A 22,082-nucleotide genomic window follows, 5' to 3' on the forward strand; every position below is an offset into this window, starting at 1 on the left:
TTAAAGGTTTCATAGTATGCATTGAAAACTTAATAGTTACAATGAGCATAAAGTACATGTAAAACAAAATGTAACATGGATATAGTCAAAGTTTTCTTGTTGTATAGAGATTTTTTTGTTTTGTTTTGTTTTCTTTTCTTTATTTCTTGGACTTCATACAGTCTGTGAGTTGTTTCTGGGGCAGTGCGAGCCTCTGGGGTTAGCATCCCATTATCAGTGACTGCATATTATGCCTGTTCTTTTGTGACTGGGTTATCTCACTCAGAATGATATTCTCTAGATGCAGCCATTTTCTTAAGAATTTGGTCAAGTCGTTGTTTCTGGTGGCTGAGTAGTATTCCATTGTGTAAATGTACACTGTCATGAGCCCTTGCTATTACCCAGTATCTTTGGATCTGTGCATTCTGTCATGGATCTGAGTTCTCTAAACTGCTCATCTACACATCTATTTGTACCAGTACCGTGTTGCTTTTATTACTACAGCTCTGGAGTATAACTTGAGATCAGGTATTTCTCTAGTATTATTCCTTTTGCTCAGGGTTGCTTTGCTGTTTAAAGACTTTTGTATCTCCATATAAATATTCAGATTATTGTTTTTAAATTTCTGAATATAGTCACCTTAAAACACTTCAAAATTTTACATACCATTTATAAGCAATTTGTCCATCATATGACAATTTAGCATGCTCATGTTTAGTGTGTCTCATAATGGAGATATAAACAAACCTCTGTAAATTTATGACCTATGAGTAAACACAGAAAGATAATTGATATGTTAAGCCAAGGAGAATTAGTTAGCCATGTAAAATATTTGTTCTACAGGATAAAATGACTAAATTGTGTAGCAAATAATATTGTTTTATTACATAAATACATGACCAACACAAACATAATCTAAAACTTGAGTGATACCTATATAAAACAGAAATAGCAGAAAAGGCTCTGAATATTAGAAAGATAAGGTAAAAACTGGATGGTGTCATTGAGAGCCTTGTATATTTCTAAGAAGTAGAACTGGAAATAAACTCTGGAAGAATACAAAAAAACGACAACATCAATTTTAGATAATCAAATCTGTACAATTGAATTTGGTTATTTTCCGTTTTTATAGCAGAAATGTACCTATGAGCAAAACAGGGAAAAGTAGAACTGGTAACCAGGTCAGTGACAGGTGTGTCCTATCTCTTCAGTTTGCCTCTCTGTCCTCACCATTCACTTACCTAAAAGCTCGACAGGATCATGGGCTATGGCTTATCATTATAAATTTGAACTTTCTATTGATTGGATCACTTTGTAAACCACATTTATAAACAGAGAAATGATTTGATTCTTCTTGCCAATCCAAGCAAACAATAGGTGCTGTGGATGGTTTTCGCATCAAAAGATTTTATTATAACAACTCACAGACTGTGTGAAGTTCAAGTAAAAAAGAAAAGAAAACAAAACAAAACAAAAAAAGTCATGCTCAATCCTTACACACCAAGAAAACATTGACATATTCCGGGTTACATCCTGTTTTACATGTACTTTTTGCTCATTGTAACTAGTAAGACCTTAATGCAGAGTATCAAACCTTAAAAAAAGAAAGAAAAAAGCCAAGCACTGACACAATTGTATTTGTATACATTTATGCAAAAATGTTTAATTTTTTTCTTTTATCTTTGTTTTTAAAATAAAGTTTAGAAATAAATAAATAAATAAATAAATAAATAAATAAATAAATAAATAAATAAATTTAAAGTTTGGACCAAAAAAAAAAAATAGCATGTAGCATAGAAAAGAAACAAATGCATGGTTTTGATGTATACACCTTGTTTATCATGTTTGTTTTCAATTGCTGTAGTTCCCTAAATCAGCACAGAAGAAAACAAGCAAAGATTAATAACTGTCAACTGGCCAAGAACACAGTCTTTACAGCACTGTACACCCTACTTCAGAGTATCATACAACAAGGTTGTTGTGAGTCACTCTGTGTATACTGGGATCCAAACTCAGGTCTTTTTCACCAGGACTATTCATTCTTAACTGCTAAGACATCTCTCTAGCCCCTGATTTTTCTTTAGCTAAAAATAGTTGATATATTTCCTAAGAATCTATGACCTAAAACACAATCTTTAGGAATTATATTGAGAAACAGAAGAATGCAATACAAACCTGTTATAAGTATCCATGATATTGATGCAAGTATCTGTTAGCATCTGCTTCCAAGCAAACCAACCCTCATCAGTGGCTTATAAGAAGAGACCCACATTGCCACTTGAGTGTATTGTTCAGATGAGCCATTTTTTTGGATCTTTGATACTCTCACTCAAACAGTAGTTGTAAGAGAAAAACAGAGTTAGCTGATGTGACTGATATTTTTTCACATGATAGGAAGAGGAGCTTTCTCATCGAACCCTTTTCATGCTACTAGGTTAGCTTATCCAGCTTTAATAAGTCTGTGTATGCCTAGTTTTGTTGAATCTTGTTATGCTGTGTTCTGTGGATATGACTGGGAGGTCTGTTTTGTCTATGAAAGGAATGTGATGAGAAGTGTGTCTTAGGGAGAAAGGAAGTGGACTGGGAGGAAAGGAGAACAAGAGAGCAAATGAGGTTGGGACTTAATGTATGAGAGTATTTTTTAAAAATACATATTTTGTGTTTAACTTCCCAGATGGTGAATATTATTCCTTGAGTGTGGAGGCATTCTGGGACACACACACACATGAAAGAGAGAGAGGGTTGGGGGAGGGAGAGGGAGAGGGAGAAAGCTAGAAACTGTCATAGAGTATGTTCAGATTACAGACAAAAATGCTTCTGTATAAAATTACTTTTCCCATTATTTTGGGCAGACATGTACCTTAGATTTATCATTTCCCAGTACAAAATAAAAGACTTCTCTGCCAAAAGATGAGTACTTAACCCTAAAGAGAACATCAATATGACTCCCTGCAAGGTCCAAGGGTCATGTGGAATGTGAAGAGGAATGATGGTAAGACCCTGAGAGTAGGGATGTATTTCATAAACACACACACACACACACACACACACACACACTTAATTAAGACATGAAAATAGGAGGAATACTAGAGTTCGGAAGGTGGAAGTTAGTAATGGGAACAGAGGCTGATAAGTATAAATATGATTACAATAAATTTTACACATACATGAAATTGTCAAAACATGAAAAATTAAAGTTGTTCCTTGTATTACTTAGTTCAATAATGATGGCTGCTTTGTACCATACAGTATAACATACAGTAGATTACCATGCTCAGAAACAGAAATATTCATAAAAGGTATTGGCTCAACTGGCAGTCAGCATGCAGAAGAATGAAAATAGACCCTTTCTTATCTCCTTGTACAAAGCTCACGTTCAAGTGGATCAAAGATCTCCACATTAAACCAGATACACTGAAACTATTAGAAGAGAAAGTAGGGAAAACCTTAGAACACATAGACACAGAGGAAAATTTTCTGAATAGAACACCAGTGGCTTGTGCTACAAGATCGAGCATCGATAAATGGGACTTAAGGAAATTGCAAAGTTTCTGTGTGTTTAGTTTATAAATATCAACCATTCATTGGGAAAGAGAATATTCTGAGTTAAATACCTTGCATTATTAAGCTATAGTATGTCTTTTTTCATAAGGTAAGTGATACCTATCTGAAACCATAGTGAAATCCAGAGTAAAAGAAATTATATCTAGGAAATGGTTGATGATGCTCTACTGACTGAAAGCTGGTTAGAAGCACAGATTGATTACTATTTAATGCTTTTTCTAACACCCTGATATAATTGACACTGATAAAAAGGTGACTCAGAATTGACTTTGTGCAACTTGGAATGAGCTGTTGAAATGTCAATGTAATAGCATCTCATTAGTCCAACAATGTAATGAAAAGGCAAACACTGTTAGTTAAATTTTCACTGAAGAGTTGGTAGCTATGTTAAATGCTTTAATTCCTTGTATAAATGGTAGCATTATAGTTCTGAGCTTATACAAAAAATATGTCATTTTATCTCCTAAGTCATTTTATTAAGTAATTATAAAAAGTTTAAATATAACTTTAATTTGCAAGGCATCCATTAAGTATGCTCTAAAATGTTAATATCAAAGTGAAGTGCATAGTTTAAGTACATTTGTTTTGTTAATTTACTTAACCTCAAAACTTTTGTTTAGTAATTGTTTTTGTTTATTTTCATAGATGGTCTCAGTATATAGCCTCAGTTGGCTTGGAGCGCTCTATGTAGACTAGATAAGCCCAAAAGCACAGACACCTGCCAGTCTCTGCCTCCTGAATGCTAGGGAACACCAATCTAGCCACAAAACCTTCATCCTGCAGTTTTTCCTGCCTAAAATTAATGCCTAAGGTAATGACAGCATAGAACTTTGGGATTGGACAACCAATGAATGTCCCAATTTGAGACCCACATAAGAGAAGGAGATCACACTTGACATTGCCAAGCTAACTCAGAGATCTAGGATAGAATGAAACATGACTGGCAAAACAATAACATATACAATAAAATGACCCCTAATCATATTTTGCTACCTTCACATACAGGAGCCTAGCATGATCATTATCAGAGAGACTTTATCCATCAACTGATAGGAGCAGATTAAGAAACATTAAACATTAGAGGATGCTAGGGGAAATCCTGTAGAATAAGGGAATAAAGGATGTTAGAAGCCAAATGGGGTCATAAATACTACCAAGTTGCATCCTACAGAATTAACTAACCTAGGATCTGGACGACTCACAGAGGCTAAAGTTACAATCGGCAAGCCTGTATGGGTCTGATTTAGGTTCTATGTGCATATGTTGTGGTTGTGACACTATAGCTTGGTGTTCTGTGGGATTCTTAACAATGGTGAGAGCAAGAGCTATCTCAGACTCTTTTGCATGCTTCTGTTTTCCCCCTTTTCTCTACATGCTGGCCTCAGGAAGCTTTAATACGAGGTTTGTGCCTATTCTCATTTTAAGTTGTTATTCCATGTTTGGTTGATATTTCTCGGAGCCCTGATTTTATCTAAAGAGAAATGGAAAAGAAGTGAATCTCTCAGAAAGGGGAGTTGAAAAAGTAGGGGAATTGCTAGGAGAAGAGAAAGGAAAAACTGTAGTCATGATTAGAGAAAAAGACAATACTAATGCTATTACTACTAATAATACTACTTAATAAAGTAAGCACCACCAGTTACAACTAAGGTTTAACAGGGTCTTCATTTTAGTATAAAAATTATGTCACTGTCAAAAAGGCAATGTAATTTTGTTGATGTTTTGCTGAATAAAACAAATATCTTTCACCGAATGATATACTACAATGCACAAGTACAAATGGAGGACACATGAATCTGTTGTTCTACTAAAATCCATGAGGGCACCTTCAGTTTTTACAGCCCCTAACTTATTTCTTCACTTTATCTAATGCCATACATTTGTTGTAACAGCTAATGTTTTATACTGTTTAGATCAATGATGTCTTAAGACTGTGGGTAATTACAAATAAACCAACTTTGGGACTGATATTCAGCATTTTCAAAATGAATAATAAGATGAAAATATATCATGGTGTATGACATAGAATGTTAAAAAACTGTGTCGATGATGCATTTTATATATGTTTTAGAAATGTGCATATGTGATAAGGTATATCATATATATATATATATATATATATATATATATATATATATATATATATATTAGCAACATAATATCATACATAGTGTCTCTTCTATCCAAAGACATAGCCTGATAATTATTCCTGTATGGCCAGTTACTCCTTAAAAACATAATCAAATAGGTATTAAATGCAAGCAACACCTATGAAAATTAACCTTAAAAACACAAATACCCAGGGCTCCCAGGGACTAAACCACCAACCAAAGAGTACACATATAGGGACCCATGGCTACAGCTGTATATGTAGTAGAGGATGGCATTGTCTGGCATCATTAGGAAGAGAAGCTTTTGGTCCTGTGAAGGATCCATTTCCCAGTGTAGCAGGATGCCAGGGTGTTGAGATGGGAGAAAGTGAGTACAAGAGCATCCTCATAGAAGCAGGGTGAGGTTGAATGGAAGTGAGAGAAATTGGGAAAAGGGGATAACATTTGAAATGTAAATACACAAGATATCTAAGAAAAAAACATGAAGACCTTTATAAATGAGCTGGCCTTCAGGGTAGACAGTTTCTCAAAGATAACTTGAAAATCTATATGTCCGGGGCATCACAATTCAATCATAGCAATATTTTTGTCTTAAATCTTATATCAAAATGTATTTGTATGTTTTATGTAGTAAATGTACTTTTTAAAAACATAATAGAAGATTTTTAAATAATACCTTCATGACATCCCTTATAGACAAACAGACTAATTTTAGTATGAAAAATTGGGAAAGTCAGCCATAGACGACTCAGATTCTTTTATCATATAATCACTGCTGACTAAGGTTTATTTTAATACTTAAGGAAATGCTTTGTTACAATTGTTAAGTACAAGACACCATCTTAGCTGCTCAGGATAAGACTGTAGAGATAATAAATCATGGGATTTCTGTGTTACAAAAATGAGTGAAATATTTTATTTTTTATATTTTACTTGATTGTTAGAAAATGGTGATTCCTAAGATGCCAGAGGGAAAAATAGACACTGTATAGATTCACAATTGTACTTGGGATGACCAAACAAAGAAATTATTGATGAAGATGGAAAATGGAATCTCAAAATAAACAAGTAGAAAGCAATCAAGTGAAATAATCATTCTGAACCTTAGATAATTTAGGAGCTTCATCGAGAATGAGATACTTTCTTTTTTTTCTCTCTTACAACTTTATTTAAAAAAAGAGGGATACATGCACAGATTTTAAAGGCATTTTGGCATGACACTATATGAATTTATTTTTGTCAATATGTAATTCTTTTAGAGTTTTGATAGCATGCATTAATCATTAATAATCTAAGAGCTAAGAATATAGCCTTGTGGCAATTTTTGGTATTCAAAGATCATTATGCTTAATCTATACACACCAAGAAAACTGTTTCCATGTTACATTCTGTCCTACATGTACTTTATGCTTATGTTAACTAGTGGGAGATACTTTCAAACTATTAGACAAGACATTCTCAGTACAAATGTGAGATAAGAAACACATGCACATCACCCCACATCTTATTTTAAAATTCTTCCAAACCACCACCAATTTCATTCTCTTGAGTGGACAGATAGAGCTTCAGAAATGTCCTGTCACTCCTGGGATCCTGCCTACTGGATTGTCTCTTGTTTCAGCCTTGATCACTATTATAATAACTTTGCATGCAAGTCTGCATTTCTTCTCCTTTCTGCTAGACTGATTTTGTATTCAAAACAGCTTAAGTATTCTGTCCATATTTCCTCTGTCATGCACAATTGTTCCTTTAATAGTAACCTTCTGCTTTCTTGCTGAGGACCTGCTGAGATGCTCTTATGCATAAAAACCAGATGTCCCACTTCTCTCTCAAAACCATTTGAACATTTTGTAAAGTAGATTTAACTTTCTTAAAGTAAATTCAAGATGTCCCCAGATAAATAGAAAATTTTAATACACAGAAGAGACTTATCTTAAACTATCTAAGTGGTATGCTGAAATATAATCTTTACTCAAGATCAACTAACAGTATAAATTATCTCTTTCAATAATAATCATAAGATTTACATAATTATATGTTTCTGCTTAATGCAACACAGACTTCCTATGTTAAGGAACAAAGTCAAACTGCAAACTTGAAAGTTGCATTTGAGATTAGTAGCACATTTTCACATAAAAATTCAGGAAAAAAATTATTCAAGTATGATAATAAAGAACAAAACAATTAATAACTTCAGAGAAATAATATAAAAAACAAGAAGGAATATCTTTGCTGCTTTTTCTCTCTTCTTTGGTGACCTACTTTGTCACAGCTCATTCTGCAGTGCACAGAGAATCAACTCAGGAGTAGAGTATTTTAAAATTTTAATTCGAAGGTATAAAAGGTAAAATAGTGATCATTAGAGACTAAACTGAGTGAAGGGAAAAGTAGGTAAAACTAGGTCACACAGGGAGTAGGACTAAGACTCTGTGTCACTGCCAGGTCACTATAGCTTTCAACATTTTATTGTAGTTTTAGAAAGAATAAGAATAGAAGAAATTGAAATTCTCCAACACAAAGAAACCGTAAAGGTTTAAAGAAAAAGAAAGTCAAGTATACTAATTTAATCATCATACTTTACATTCTTATACTAAATTATTATTTTGTATCTTCAATATATATAAACTTTCAAAAGTGATTAAAGCTCAGAAACACATGCAACAGTTAAAATATATGTCTCCACAACTGCTTAATGGCAAAGTGTTTGCATCTTGACCCTATGTGATTATGCTCAGACTAAATCTTGGTAGAATTATATATCCGGCTAGAATTATTTCTAAAAACACAAAAGGAACCTGACATAGTCAAATTGCCATTTGTAGTTATTTCACCTCTAATTATATCTAATTTCTAGTCTTCAATTACTATTTTTGAGTAATAAGGAAAATTGTTGTAGCCTCAAAATTGGCATTAAAATGAACATTTAGAATGTAAGAACTATAGTGTCAGCCATAGGACTAAACCAGGAGGGGCTCCTCAACCTACCATTCTCACTCTCCCACATTTTCCATGGTTTTATAAACAGACAAGCAAACAAACAAACCACTGACTTCTCTTTTCACAAATCTAGGAAAGACAGGGTTTCTGAAAGAAATTGGTGTGTTTTCTGACTGATCCCACTGTATTAGTTTTCTTTTCAAGGCTCCTGCCATTACTTCAAGGATTTTGTGGTCTAGAATGCAAATGTAGCTTGGTAGATATGGCTTTTCTCTTCTGCTTGGTAACAGGAGGCTTGAGAAGATAGCCTAGAGATAAAGGTAAAAGTAGACTTCATGAGTAGGTCCTTGTTACCTGAAATATATACACATGCTTTCTTCTTGAGACCTCTCTTCGAAACATGACCACTGAATCACAGTCAAATAGCTGTCTGGCTTTTTAGCAACCTCAAAGTGAACTACTCTAAGATGCAACATGCAATTCTCTCATTAGTCCCCATAGTTAGATAGCATCATTTTATTGGACTTGAACTGTCACAGTTGACCTGAATTTAATTTAAGATGAAGAAACACAGTTTTGCCATTTAATGAAAGAAATGATAGAGAATTTTGAAAATCTATAGTTCTTCTTGTAATGCCCTTGACCCCTCGAGTTAACTCAATTCTACTCAACCACGATTTCCACAAGACTCCTTGAGGATATTAAACTGTTTAGCTGTGGGTTTCTCCCTGTTACCATCTGCTGCTGGATGAAGCTTCTCTAAAGATAGTTATGCTAGACTGCTCTCTGCATCCATAGAAGAGCATCATTGATAGTGTCAGGGATGAGCTCCCTTACATGAGATGTGTCTCATGCAAGTTAGGCCAGTCAGTTGTTAGCCATTATCACAATATGAGGATTCACAGAGTCTGACTCACTAGCCAAAGAAAACCCAGGGGCTGGAAATATGCCCCCTATACATTTGTAGCAGATGTGCAGCTTGATCTTCATATGGGTCCCCTAACAATTGGAGCAGAGGATTCCATTGGATCCCTTTCTCCAAACTAAATTGCCTAGTTGGTACTCAGTGGGAGATGAAGTGCTCCATCCTGCTGCAACTTGATGTCCCAGGGTGAAGTGGTACCTAAGATGTGGAGATAGGGCTTCCCCTTCTCTTCTATAAAATACAGGTAATTGGGGGAGGGATTTGTAAGGGTGAGACGGGGAGGAGACTCAAGGGCAATCAGAATATAAAGTGAATAAATAAAGTTTTAAAAAGAATTTACAAGAGAGAGAGGGAGGGAGGGAGGGAGGGAGGGAGGGATAGAGAGAGAGAGAGAGAGAGAGAGAGAGAGAGAGAGAGAGAGAGAGAGAGAGAGAGAGAGAGATGCTAGAGTCACCTCAGCAGTTAAGTTAGCAGAAAACATGCAGGTCAAGCTTGAAGGTGAATACAAGCTTAACTAATGGGAGAAACAGAAACATATTCCATAAGATAATAAGTTTAATGAGTAGTCTAGAAAGATTTATGTCTGAATATTCACAAGGCTCTATTCATATCATTTTTCTACTCAAGATGTAGAATTAAGAGCTAAGAAATAGGTAATGTGCCTTTAATCTAAGGACTCAGCTACAGATAGGTAGGCTTCTAATTTTGAAGCCTACCTATTGTACAAAGCAAGTTTCAGAACAGCTAGAGCTGCTCAGAAAAATCCTATTTCAAAAAACCAAATGATTTTAAAAGAATGTAGAATTAAATCTAGTTATGAAGAGTTTAAAAATAGAATGTGATGTCTATACATTTTTCATTTAATTATTTTTAGGGCATCATAGGCTCCTCTTGTTATTATGTGGGTCTGGAATAGAAATTGTGAGGGAGATACTCAGTGTTGGGACTGAGTTGGGACAAGAACTCCTCAGCAACTGAGGGTCTGTCACTTGTTCTCAGTGTCTTTGCTGTGGTGGGTGGTTCAGGGTTTCTTACTCCACGGAGGCCATGTTGCCATAACCATATTCATTGTCATACCAGGAAATGGGCTTGGCAAAGTTGTCACTGAGAACAATGCCAGCCCCAGTATCAAAGGTGGAAGAGAGGGAGTTGCTGTTGAAGTCACAGGAGACAACCTGGTCCTCAGTGTGGCCCAGGTTGCCCTTTAAGTGGGCCTTCAGATGCCTACTTCACCACCTTCTTGATGTCATCATACTTGGCAGGTTTCTCCAGGACACATGTCAGACCCACAATGGATACATTAGGGGTAGAAACACAAAAGGCCATGGCAGTGAGCTTTCTAAATATACCCTTTCATCCATTTTCATCTGTCAACTCTATTAAGAATTGAAGATCCTAATACCAGTGTAGCAAAACTTGAAAATTCATGGAGACCAAAATATTATCTAATTATCCCAACTTCAGGGTGTTGCTTCCAAGGACAACTGAAACTACCGAAGGATGGCAAAACACAAAAATACACTTAAAATAAACAAAGAAGCGTTTAAAGCGAAGTATAAATAATATTTGAGAATCACAGAAGGTAGAATTTTCTAAGAGAATCCCTTTTAAATTGATTTATGAATTTGTATAAATACACATATACATATTAGATACAACAATATTTTATACACATGTCATCAGTGCATAGACAAATAATAGGTAGATATGCTAATGGTTGTAACTGTGTGTTTACACACATTTATTTTGAGTATGTAAAGATATCAATTAATATGACTACCAAACACAAATGTCTTCTCTTTCAATCTGTAGCTATTTGTTTACACATTATTTTAGATTAATTGGCATTATCTTTTACATTTGTAACAATTAAAAGACAACACCTTGAGCATCTGTTTAACTTATTTTAAACTACATGCTTTATGCATGTGCTATGCAACCAGGAATACATTTTAAAGAGATATAAAAGCACTGGCTATTTATTGTCAATATATGCACTGCCAATCTGGTTAGAACATTTGGTTATAATATACATACATGAAATGATACAGTAATCATTTGAAAGTGGGTTACATGATTGCCATACAATTTAACATGTTGCTTAATGTTTGCAAATAATGAGATAAAGATGTGCAGGGGTAAATATTGCTTTCAATATTTTCCATTGGTCAAGGCCACTGGTCAAAAGGAATAGAATTGGATTCTTGAGTGAGAGTATTTCTACTAGCAGCACCCAGAGTCCATTCTCTGAAAAATCTCGACAGGGGTTTTGCCTCTGGCTTTGTAATGGATGAATATTATATACATTCTCTGATTTCCCACTATGAAAAACTATAGCATCCCCCTTGCCCGTCCTCTCTCCATTCCCTTCCCCCTTCCCCCACCCCCGTGTGCTCATGGCTGGCATCCATTTCTCTACTCCTCTTCCATCCTCTCTCTCTCTCTCTCTCTCTCTCTCTCTCTCTCTCTCTCTCTCTCTCTCTCTCTCTCTCTCTCTCTCTCTTTCTCTCTCTCTCTCTCTCTCTCTCTTTCTCTGCCCCTACTACCCTCTTAATTCTACTCTCCATGCTCTGACTAAACTCTATTCTATACTATAAAAAGGTAAGACTGAAGCAGCATCAGGAAAAAAATAACCTATATAGTTAAACTAAAATAGAAATAGCTTGAAATTTGAATTTAAAAATCTTTTGTATTTGCATATGAGGCTCTGGCATAGGGACATTACAAACAAATGAGGAATCAAACCACAAGTTCTAGTTTTTCTAATTTTTAAAAAAAAGAAAAGAAGAAGAGGGAGCTAACCCCTGACACCCTCTCCTACTCAATGAATGCCTCAACTCCACACACCTGGGAGATGGTTGACTGATTACAGAGTTTGTAATATTAAGTTAGGTAATGGAGTTTGCTCCATTGCAAACCCTTAAATGGATTAGAACATCTTATATTCTGCTTCCATTCTTTTTGAAGCACATTAGTTTCTCAGGGCCTTCAGAGCCTGCTGAAGTGTTGTTCACAACCATGAACAGGTGTGTCCCTAGATTCCAGATCCATTCTACTCGGTCACTCTCCTGAAACCATGTACAATATAAATTATAATTGCAACACTAATCACAATGCCTGTATGTCCAGGTTGCCATGCAATACTGAGAGTTATTGTCATTCTTCATTATAACAAGCATTCTGTTGTATACCATTATTAGTCACTTTATGTGTTTAAAAATTTAACTTCATAAATTGACATCTAGTAAACTATACCAGGCTGAAATCTTTCAAAATATTTTATGTAATTTAAAAAAATCAATCTGCATGTATATTCAAAAATTCTAGCCAGCAGTCTAGTGGGTATAATAGCTTAGTGTACATCAACTAATCATCAAAGCATTGTCAAACATAAAACACAATCACTTATTTATATCCTATAAAATGATTAAAAGCCCTGTTGTCTTCAGTGTATGATCTACAAGTTTAATAATTTCTTTTTGAAGTTTTTCTTAATGGATAATGCAGAAAAGGAAGATGTGACATAGGTAAGTGCAAACAATAACATTTGGTAAACATTTTTAGTTTAAAAAATTATTCATAGAAATAACAACAATTTTTCAAAGTTCTCTATGCACTGTAGAATACCAAATATTTAGGAGGGCAAAAGTGGAAAGTCTGACCCTCTCAGCCTGTTCTCTTGTGTGGGAAGTTTATCCTTTATCAGGAAAGTTGATAAATAGATATATGGAGACTAAATTTCAACAGAGACCATCTGCCCAGTAGGTGATAACACAAGGTGGAGCTCAGGAGATGAAAGACTCAGGTTTGTCATGTAAGCAGTGAACTGATTTGTTTTTGCTCTATCACCCTTAGAAACCTTAAATTTTTTCTCACAATCTTATTTAAGTCAAGGTAATATTACTTAGAAAAAGATTCTGTATCAACATATTCACAACTGAAGGCAATGATAATCCTACAATGGAGTTTGGATGTTGAAGAAAATAGACAGGATATTCCAACTCATCGTTAAGGAAGCAGATTTTATTTTATGATAGATGGCTGAAAATTTATCCTTTTATTCTACCAATATTTATTAATTATAGTATATCAGAAACTAAGCTTTAAAATTAGCATAATTGGTAAACACAACAGTCAGCTCTCTTCTTGCAGTGTATCAATAAGGGGCTGGTTTAAGAGCAGATTGCTTCTTATGTTCCTAAACTAGCAAAATTCTTGAATGGTGTGGTGGTGGTGGCATTTATGGAAGTTGTGTTAGAAATGCAGCTTATCTGGAAAAATTACACCAGGCCAGTAGAGTTCCATGGGAGAGAGGATTTTTATGGGGGAAAAGGACAAAGGGGGTGGGGGCGATGAAGACATTCAGGGAAAGAGGGCAAAGGTCAGGAGGGGTCTCCCTTTAGTTGGGCTGTGACGTAAATGTCCCCATCACTGGTGCAGGTAAATGTGGCCTGGTGGACCAAGTGGACCATATGAATGTATGGGAGCGGTCAATAACTCCAGGAAGATGACTAGGAAAGGTGTTATGAAAGGGAGTGTCCACTTCCATATTGTGTTTTTGAAAATCTAGGCATTGGAGGCCTCAGATTCCCTGAAATTCTGCATGTATGATTGTAGCTGCTAGATTTTATTCCTCACTATTCCAATCTGATTGACATAGAAACAGCGTTCTTTTCAGAGAAAAAGGCAAAGACCACCTCTTTTAACTGTCAGGACATCTAGCTCCCATTAGTATAGCACCACAGCTGCCAAAGAATTGATCTATTTCTGGATGGTAAGATGGTTTCAGACATTTCTTGAACACTGTTGCTAAGTTCAGAAGTAAACTTATGACACTGGGTTATGGACATACTTATCCCTGCAGTTCCAGGACAAACACTTATGGTTATTCCCACAGCAACCAGGAGTGGCACAACCTGAAGTGTCCTTGTATATTGGGCAGCCATCATATCTATGACTGTGACTGATAGGGGCTCATTTCCCGGGATTACTCCTAGTTCAGGGAAAAGGAGTACCAACATGCAAACTTCTGACCATTTGGCAGGTAGGTGGTGATATACCTGAGGGCCACAAAGAAATTACCTAAAGATAGTCTAAAACTGCAGGCCATTGTATTTAGGGATGTGGTTCTATTGTAGTCTAGGGAGCTTAGCATTCCTACAAAACATGTCCCATGGGTCTTAAAACAGTTTGCCACTCCAAAAAGAGGGATGGAGAAAAGGAATTGAGCCATAGCAACATCAGAGTCAGGGTAGCTGACAAAAGGTGAGGTAACATTATTTGGCAATATAACTGGAGAATCTGTAAGAGGCAATTGAGACTTAGTTCTAAGAAGTAAACATAGCCAGCAATCTTTTTATTGGATATTTTATTTATTTACATTTCAAATGGTATCCCCTTTCTTGGTTTCCTCTCCACGAACCCGCTACACCAGCACCCTCCTCCTGCTTCTATGAGAGTGCTCCCCAACCCACCCACTTCCCCCTCACCACCACTCCTGGGCATATTCTGCAAAGATGGTCCAACATATAACAAGGATATATGTTCTACTATGCTCTTAGTAGCCTTATTTATAATAGCCAGCAATTTTCAAAGTGATTAAGTCAGGTGTTATTAAGTAGTTGGTACACTGAGGTCAAGGTCTAAAGCTAAAGGTAAAATGACAAGTTAGTGACATTTATGAGGGGAGATGTCCAGGAGGTAAGAACTCTCAGAGGAATGTTTGATTATTTTTTTCTACTTTTCTGATATCTACAGGTCAGGCAATTGAGAATGTTTTCTCTGGAGGCAGATAGTACTTACTGGGAATTTGGCTAGGTTTTTATGGTAGAACTTACCAACAACTCCTGACTCCCACATCAGACTCCATTGGTCTTATGTGTAGGAAAAGAATGTCTTGTGTTATTGACAGAAGTGATTGGTCAAAAGATCATATTTATATGAAATAACAGATACAGAATGACATCAAATTTGATCAGTTCCTGGCATCTGGCTATGGAGCAGTTTCTATCCTTGTTATTTTATTATTTTAAATGATTTTGCAAATTGGTCTTTCTAACTCTAAAAAGAATTGGGTAGGAATTTTGATGGGAAATGCATTGAATTTGTAGATTATTTTAAGTACGATGGCCATTTTTACTATATTGATTCTTCCAATCCATGAGCATGGGAGATTTTACCATCTTCTCAGGTATTCTTCAATTTCCTTCTTTAGAGACTTTAATTTCTTATTGTACAGATCCTTTGCTTGCTTTGTTAGGTTCACATCAAAGTATTTAATATTCTTTGTGAATATTGTGAAGGGTTTTGATTCTCTAATTTTTTTCTCAGTCTGTTTGTCCTTTAGGTAGAGGAAGGCTACTGATTTATTTGAGGTAATTTTATATCTAGTCACTTTGCTGAAGTTGTTTACAGCTGTAAAATTTCACTAGTGAAATTATTGGGGTCACTTAAGTATACTGTGATATCATCTTCAAAAAGTGATATTTTGATTTCTTCTTTCTAATTTATATTCCTCTGACCTCTTTTTGCTGTCTGATGGCTCTGGCTAATACTTCCAGTACTGTATGGAGTATGTGAGGAGGGAGTGGGCAGCCTTGTCTAGTGCCTGATTTTAGTGGAATTGCTTCAAGTTTCTCTTCATTTCGATTGATGTTGGCTACTTGTTTGCTATATATTGCTTTTACTATGTTTAAGTATGAGCCTTGAATTCCTGACCTTTCCAAGACATATTACATGAAGGTATATTAAATTTTGTCCAGTGTTTCTCAGCATCTAAAAAGATGATCATGTGGTTTTTTATTCTTTGAGTTGGTTTTTATAGACAATGATGTTGACAGATATAATTATATTGAACCCCCCTGCATCCCTGGAATGAAGCCTACTTGATCATGTGGAATGATCGTATTGATGTGTTGTTGGATTCAGTATGCAAGAAGTTTATTTAGTATTTTTGCATCAATATTCATGAAAGAAATTGGTCTAAAGATCTTCTTTGTAGTTTCTCTGTGTGGTTTAGGAATGAGCATAATTGTGGCTTCAAAGAATCAGTTGCATAGTGTTCCCTCTGTTTCTATTTTGGGAAATAGTTTTGGAGAATATTAGTATTAGGTATTCTATGAAGGTCTGATAACATCCTGCATGAAACCCATCTAATTCTGGACTTTTTGTTGTTGTTGTTGTTGTTGAAAAGCTTTAGATGAGTGCTTATATTTCTTTAGGGGATATGGGGCTGTTTAGATGGTTTATGTGATCATAATTTAACTTTGGTACCTGGTATTTGTCTAGAAAATTGTCCATTTCTTCCAGTTTTGTTGAATATAGTATTTTGTAGTAGAAACTGATGATTTCCTGCATTTTCACAGTTTCTGTTTTTATGTCTCCCAATTCGATTCTGATTTTGTCAATTTGGATACTCTTTCTGTGCCCTTCGTTAGTCTTGCTAAGTGATTATTGATCTTGTTGATTTTCTCAAAGAAACACCACCTGGTTTTGTTGATTCTTTGTATAGTTCTTTTGTTTCTATTTGGTTGACTTAAGCTCTGAATTTTATTATTTTCTGCCATCTACTCCTCTTTTATGTATCTGCTTCTTTTTGTTCTTGAACTTACAGGTGTGCTTTTAAGCTGCTAGTGTATGCCTTTTGTTGCTGTCACTGTTGTTGTTGCTGTTTTGGTTTTGTTGTTGTCGCTGTTTTGTTTGGACGTACTCAGAGCTATGAGTTTTCCTCTTAGCACTGCTTTCATTGCATCCCATAAGTTTGGGTATGTTGTACCTTACTTTTCATTATATTCTAAAAAATAATCTGTGATTTCTTTCTTTATTTCTTCCTTGACCATGCTGTTGTTGAGGAGAGCATTTTTTACTTTCCATGTGTATATGGGCTTTTTGTTGTTTTTGTTGTTATTAAAGACCAGCTTTAGTCCATGGTGATATGATAGAATGTGTGGGATTATTTCAATGTTCTTGTATCTGTTGAGGCCTGTTTTGTGACCAACTACATGGTCAGTTTTGGAGAAGGTGCCATGATGTTTTGAGAAGAACATATATTCTTTTGTTTTTGGATGAAATATTTTATAGATGTCAGTTAAGTCCATTTGGTCCATAACTTCTGTTAGTTTCATTGTGTCTCTATTCAATGTCTGCTTCCATGATCTGTTCATTGATGAGAGTGGGATGTTGAAATCTTCCACTATTATTGTTTGTGGTGCAATATATGATTTGAGCTTTAATAGAGTTTCTTATATGAATGTCTGTGCCCTTGTATTTGGAGTGTAGATGCTCAGGACTGAGAGTTCATCTTGGTAGATTTTTCATTTGATGAGTAAAAAGTTTACTTCCTTGTCTTTTTTGATGATATTTGGTAGAAAATCTATTTTATTAGAAATTTGGATGGCTACACCAGCTTGTTGCTTGGGAACATTTGCTTGGAAAGTTTTTTCCCAAGCTTTTATTCTTAGGTAGTACTTGTCTTTTTTTTGATGAGATGAGTTTTCTGTATGCAGAAAAATGTTGAGTCCTGTTTATATATCCAGTCTGATAATCTATGCCTTTTTATTGGGTAATTGAGTCCATTAATATTAAGAGATATTAAGTAATAATGACTGGTGTTTCCTGTTATTTTTGTTGTTAGAGATAGAATCATGTTTGTGTTATTCGCTGTCTTGGAGTTTGTTGAAAGAAGATTAATTTCTTACTTTTCCTAGAGTGAAGTTTCCTTCTTTGTGGTGGAATTTTCTATTATCCTTTTTAGAGCTGGATTTGTGGACAGATAGTGTGTAAACTGGCTTTTCCCCTGAAATATCTTGGCTTCTCTGCCTATGGTAATTGAGAGTTTTGCTGGATATAGTAACCTGGGCTGGCATTTGTGTTCTCTGAGGATCTATATGACATCTGTATTAGATCTTTTAGCTTTCATAGTTTCTGTTGAATACTCTGGTGTAATTCTGATCAGTCTGCCTTTACATGTTATTTGTTCTTTTTCCCTTACTGCTTTTAGGATTCTTTCTTTGTTTTGAACATTTGCTGTTTTGACTATTATGTGTTGGGAAGAATTTCTCTTCTGGTCCAATCTTTTGGAGTTTTGTAGGCTTGTTCTGTGTTCGAGGTCATCTCTTCCTTTTGGTTAGGGACGTTTTCCTCTATAATTTGTTGAAGGTATTTACTGTGACCTTTAGTTGGGAGTCTTCACCTTCTTCAGTACCTAATATCCTTAGGTTTGTTCTTCTCATTGTGTCCTGGACTTTCTGGATGTTTTGGGTTATAAGCTTATTTATTTTTTCATTTTCTCTGACTGTTGTGTCAATGTTTTTTCATGTTATCTTCTACCCCTGTGATTCTTTTTTATCTCTTGAATTCTGTTGGTGATGCTTGAGTCTATTACTCCAGATGTCTTTCCTAGGTTTTCCAACTTCAGAGTTTTCTCCTTTTGTGATTTCTTCGTTTCTATTTCTGTTTTCAATTTCTACAATTATTTGGTTGTTCTTTCCTATAGGTCTTTAAGTGTTTTTTTTTTTTTTTTGTGTGTGTGTGTGTTTCCTCTTTAATGGCTTCAACATTTTTGTGTGTGTTCTCCTCACTTTCCTATACTTCTTTAAATGTGTTAATTATGTGCTTCTTGGGAATATCTATCATCCTCATGAAGTATTATTTTAAGTCTCAATCTTGTTTTTCTAATGAGTTGGGATGTCCACTATTTCCTGTGGTGGGAGAATTGAGTTCTGATGTTGCCAGGTTTCCATTTCTTAGATCTATCTTGTCATCAGCTATGCTAGATCTTGTCTCTTACTGGAGCTTTTCTCTTCTGTGGGGCTATGGGCCCCTGGTCTCTGGATGGAGATTGCTCCTGAGAGTTCAGCTCTCTGAGTAGGCTGTGAGTTCTGATTGCAGTGCCAAATCCTGATACAACTGGGCCAGCTCTGAACTTCAGCTGGAAGTGTCTGATCCTAGGCAGCACCACTACCTTGCACTGAGAGTTCTGGGTGTCCTCCTCCAGGATAATCAGTGGAAAGGGAGTGTGGTTTCACCAGTGGACTCAGGAGTGAGAGCCCTCCTGCTGCTCTTTAGGTGCCCGGCAATTTGAAGGCAAGCCACCAGTCCTGAAACAACTGGATGAGCTCTCGCCTTGGGGTGAAAGTGTCTGTTTCCAGGCAGCACCACTACCTGTGCCCTGAGAGTTCTGGGAAGCCTCTCCCAGGATAGTCAATGGAGAGAGAGAGTGTGGACTCACCAATGGACCCAGGAATGAGAACCCTCCTGTGGCTCTTCTGGGTGCCTCTATCTAAGGTGGTTTGGGGTAATTGTTAGTCCCAAATAGGTGACCTGAGGAGTGGCCAGTTGGATTTTAGAAGGTGGCCTCACTGGAACAGAAATTCAGAAGAGCAGAGGTGTCATCTTGATTAATGTTTACAGAGGGGCTACAGAGAAGTATATAATTTATGTAGTGAACAATCTTAGATTTAGGGAGAGACAGAGAAAGTAAGTCAGAAACCAGGGCCTGGCCAAATAGGTGTGGGCTATCCTGGAATCCCTGAGGTAGAACAGTCCAGGTAAGTTAGGTAGAGAAGTGAGTGTCAGAATCTGTCCAGGTAAAAACAACTATGTTCTAGTAAATGGATCCATCCTTGAGATCTAGGACTGAAAATGAAAAGTCCCCAAGGGGATAGTCTAAAGAAGTGTGTAAATTTTGGGATGGTTGAGAACTTCTGCAGAATTAATGTGCCTGCGGCCATGAACCAGGTAATAGGCTTCATTCAGTTTCATAACTGCTAGTATGGGCATGTTAAAATGGGAAGAGGTAGGTGAAGGATATTTTCCTTAAGTGGCCAGAAACCAAGCAAGAAAGGGTATTGAGTTTGGGTGGTGTACCTGGTAGAGTCAAGGAATTGGATGACAACAGGAGAATGATGTTTATCAACAGAGGGGTTCTGGACATTCCAGACTCAGGGATCTACCTGAGAAGCTGGTAAAGGAAACAATATGTTAATGTTAGTAGGTTGACTGGCTAAGAAAAGGAGCAGAGGGACTGCAGGTGAGCTTGGGTTTAGGCCAATAGAAGGTGCAAAAAAAAAAAAAAAAAGGCTCCCTACTTAGCTAGAAGATCCCTTCCGAATAAAGGGACAAGTCACATCGGCACTAACAAAAAGGAATGGGTGAGAGGTAAACCTCTAAAGATGTAACTAAGTGGTAGGGTCAGGTGAGGAAGGTGAGGTTGCCCTCCTACCCTGACAATAGAAAAATGAGAAGGGTAGGTTGGTCTGAAAACTTTGTCAGTACTGACTGAGTAAGTGGCCCCACTATCGAGAAGAAGGAGAGAGGCTGCCCACATATCATGACTACCCAGGGATCCCTGCTAGTTATGACAGTAGTCCAGGTCAAAGGAACTTTGGCCTCTTCAGTCATCCATAGCCAAGCCCAGGAGATCAGCTGAAGGGTTACCTGGGAGCAATGTTCCTCTATCCTGCATAAAGGGATGGCAATCAACAGTCAACTGTCCCTCCTGATGGCACCTAGGACATGGCCCCATTTGGCTTGCAGGGGTTAGGGCAAGCCCTTGCCCAATGACCTTGTTGACCACATTTGTAGCAGGAGCCTGGTGGTCTCTAAGTCTTAGAAGACCACGAGTCTAGGGCAGTGGCTGGGGCGGGTAGCACTGCCCTTGCCAGCATATGGTATTTTTGTCTGCTGGCCTTTTCATCTCTCTCATGGTATACTTTGGAGGCCAGTGCTAAAACTTCTTCCTGTGGAGTTATGGACCCCTTCTCCAAATGCGTAATGTCAGGGTAGCTCTGGGGGAAAAAGTAGGTCAGCAAAAGTCGCTTACCTTCTGGCTATCCAGGGTCTAGATTCATGTATTGTGATAGAGCCTTTTTAAAGTATTCTAAAACCTGAGATTGGCTTTCTTTTTTGTCCTGGATGACCTCTTGGAGTTTTTCAAAATTTTCAGGTTTTAAGGCTACTCTATAGAGACTGGCCAGGAAGCAGATTATGAATCAATCTCTGGTTAAAGTACCACCTGTGGAATTATAATTCCATCAAGGATCTTGGTCAGGTACTGCCTCAGATCCAATTGGATATGTTCCATTTGTTTGATGAGTCTCGTCTGCATGTATTCTTGCATACTCCCTAATTTGCCTGTGTGCATCAGGAAGCACATTATTAGTGAGGATTATATGTACATCATGGAAAGTCAGATTATAAAACTGAGTAATATAACTCTTTAATAAAGGCAGAAGAGTTAGAAGTATTGGAATCCAGTCTACTTTCTATTTGAGAAAGTTCACTAAGCAGGAAAGAAACCTAAACTTTGACAAGGCTATTTACCCCAGCGACTTCACTTAAAGGAAGGACCAATGCAAGGTCATGTGTCCCAGAGTGAAAGGACTTGGGGGTTTAATTATGAACTTAGAGTAGGTGATTGGAGGGGTGAAGGTAGGTGCCAATACAGGGTAATTGGAGTAATCTGCAGCTTGCACAGAAGGGTAGGGGTCTACAGAGGTCAAACAAGGAGACTGGGGGTAGCCTAGTGAGAAGAAGAAAGTGAGGTGGTGATTTGGGTTTTTGGTGGAGGA

At 36.6% G+C, this 22,082-nt stretch overlaps 1 protein-coding gene across 1 annotated transcript in view; it reads left to right on the forward strand.

The window, feature by feature from the left end:
• GALNTL6 (polypeptide N-acetylgalactosaminyltransferase like 6) overlaps nt 1–22,082 on the forward strand; it is a gene marked incomplete at both ends in the record, with an annotated part of 1,121,308 nt that overhangs the window by 638,123 nt on the left and 461,103 nt on the right. The window lies entirely within an intron of this gene.

Source organism: Micromys minutus (assembly GCF_963924665.1).
Source record: "Micromys minutus genome assembly, chromosome: 14".
NCBI classification, from domain to species: domain Eukaryota; kingdom Metazoa; phylum Chordata; class Mammalia; order Rodentia; family Muridae; genus Micromys; species Micromys minutus.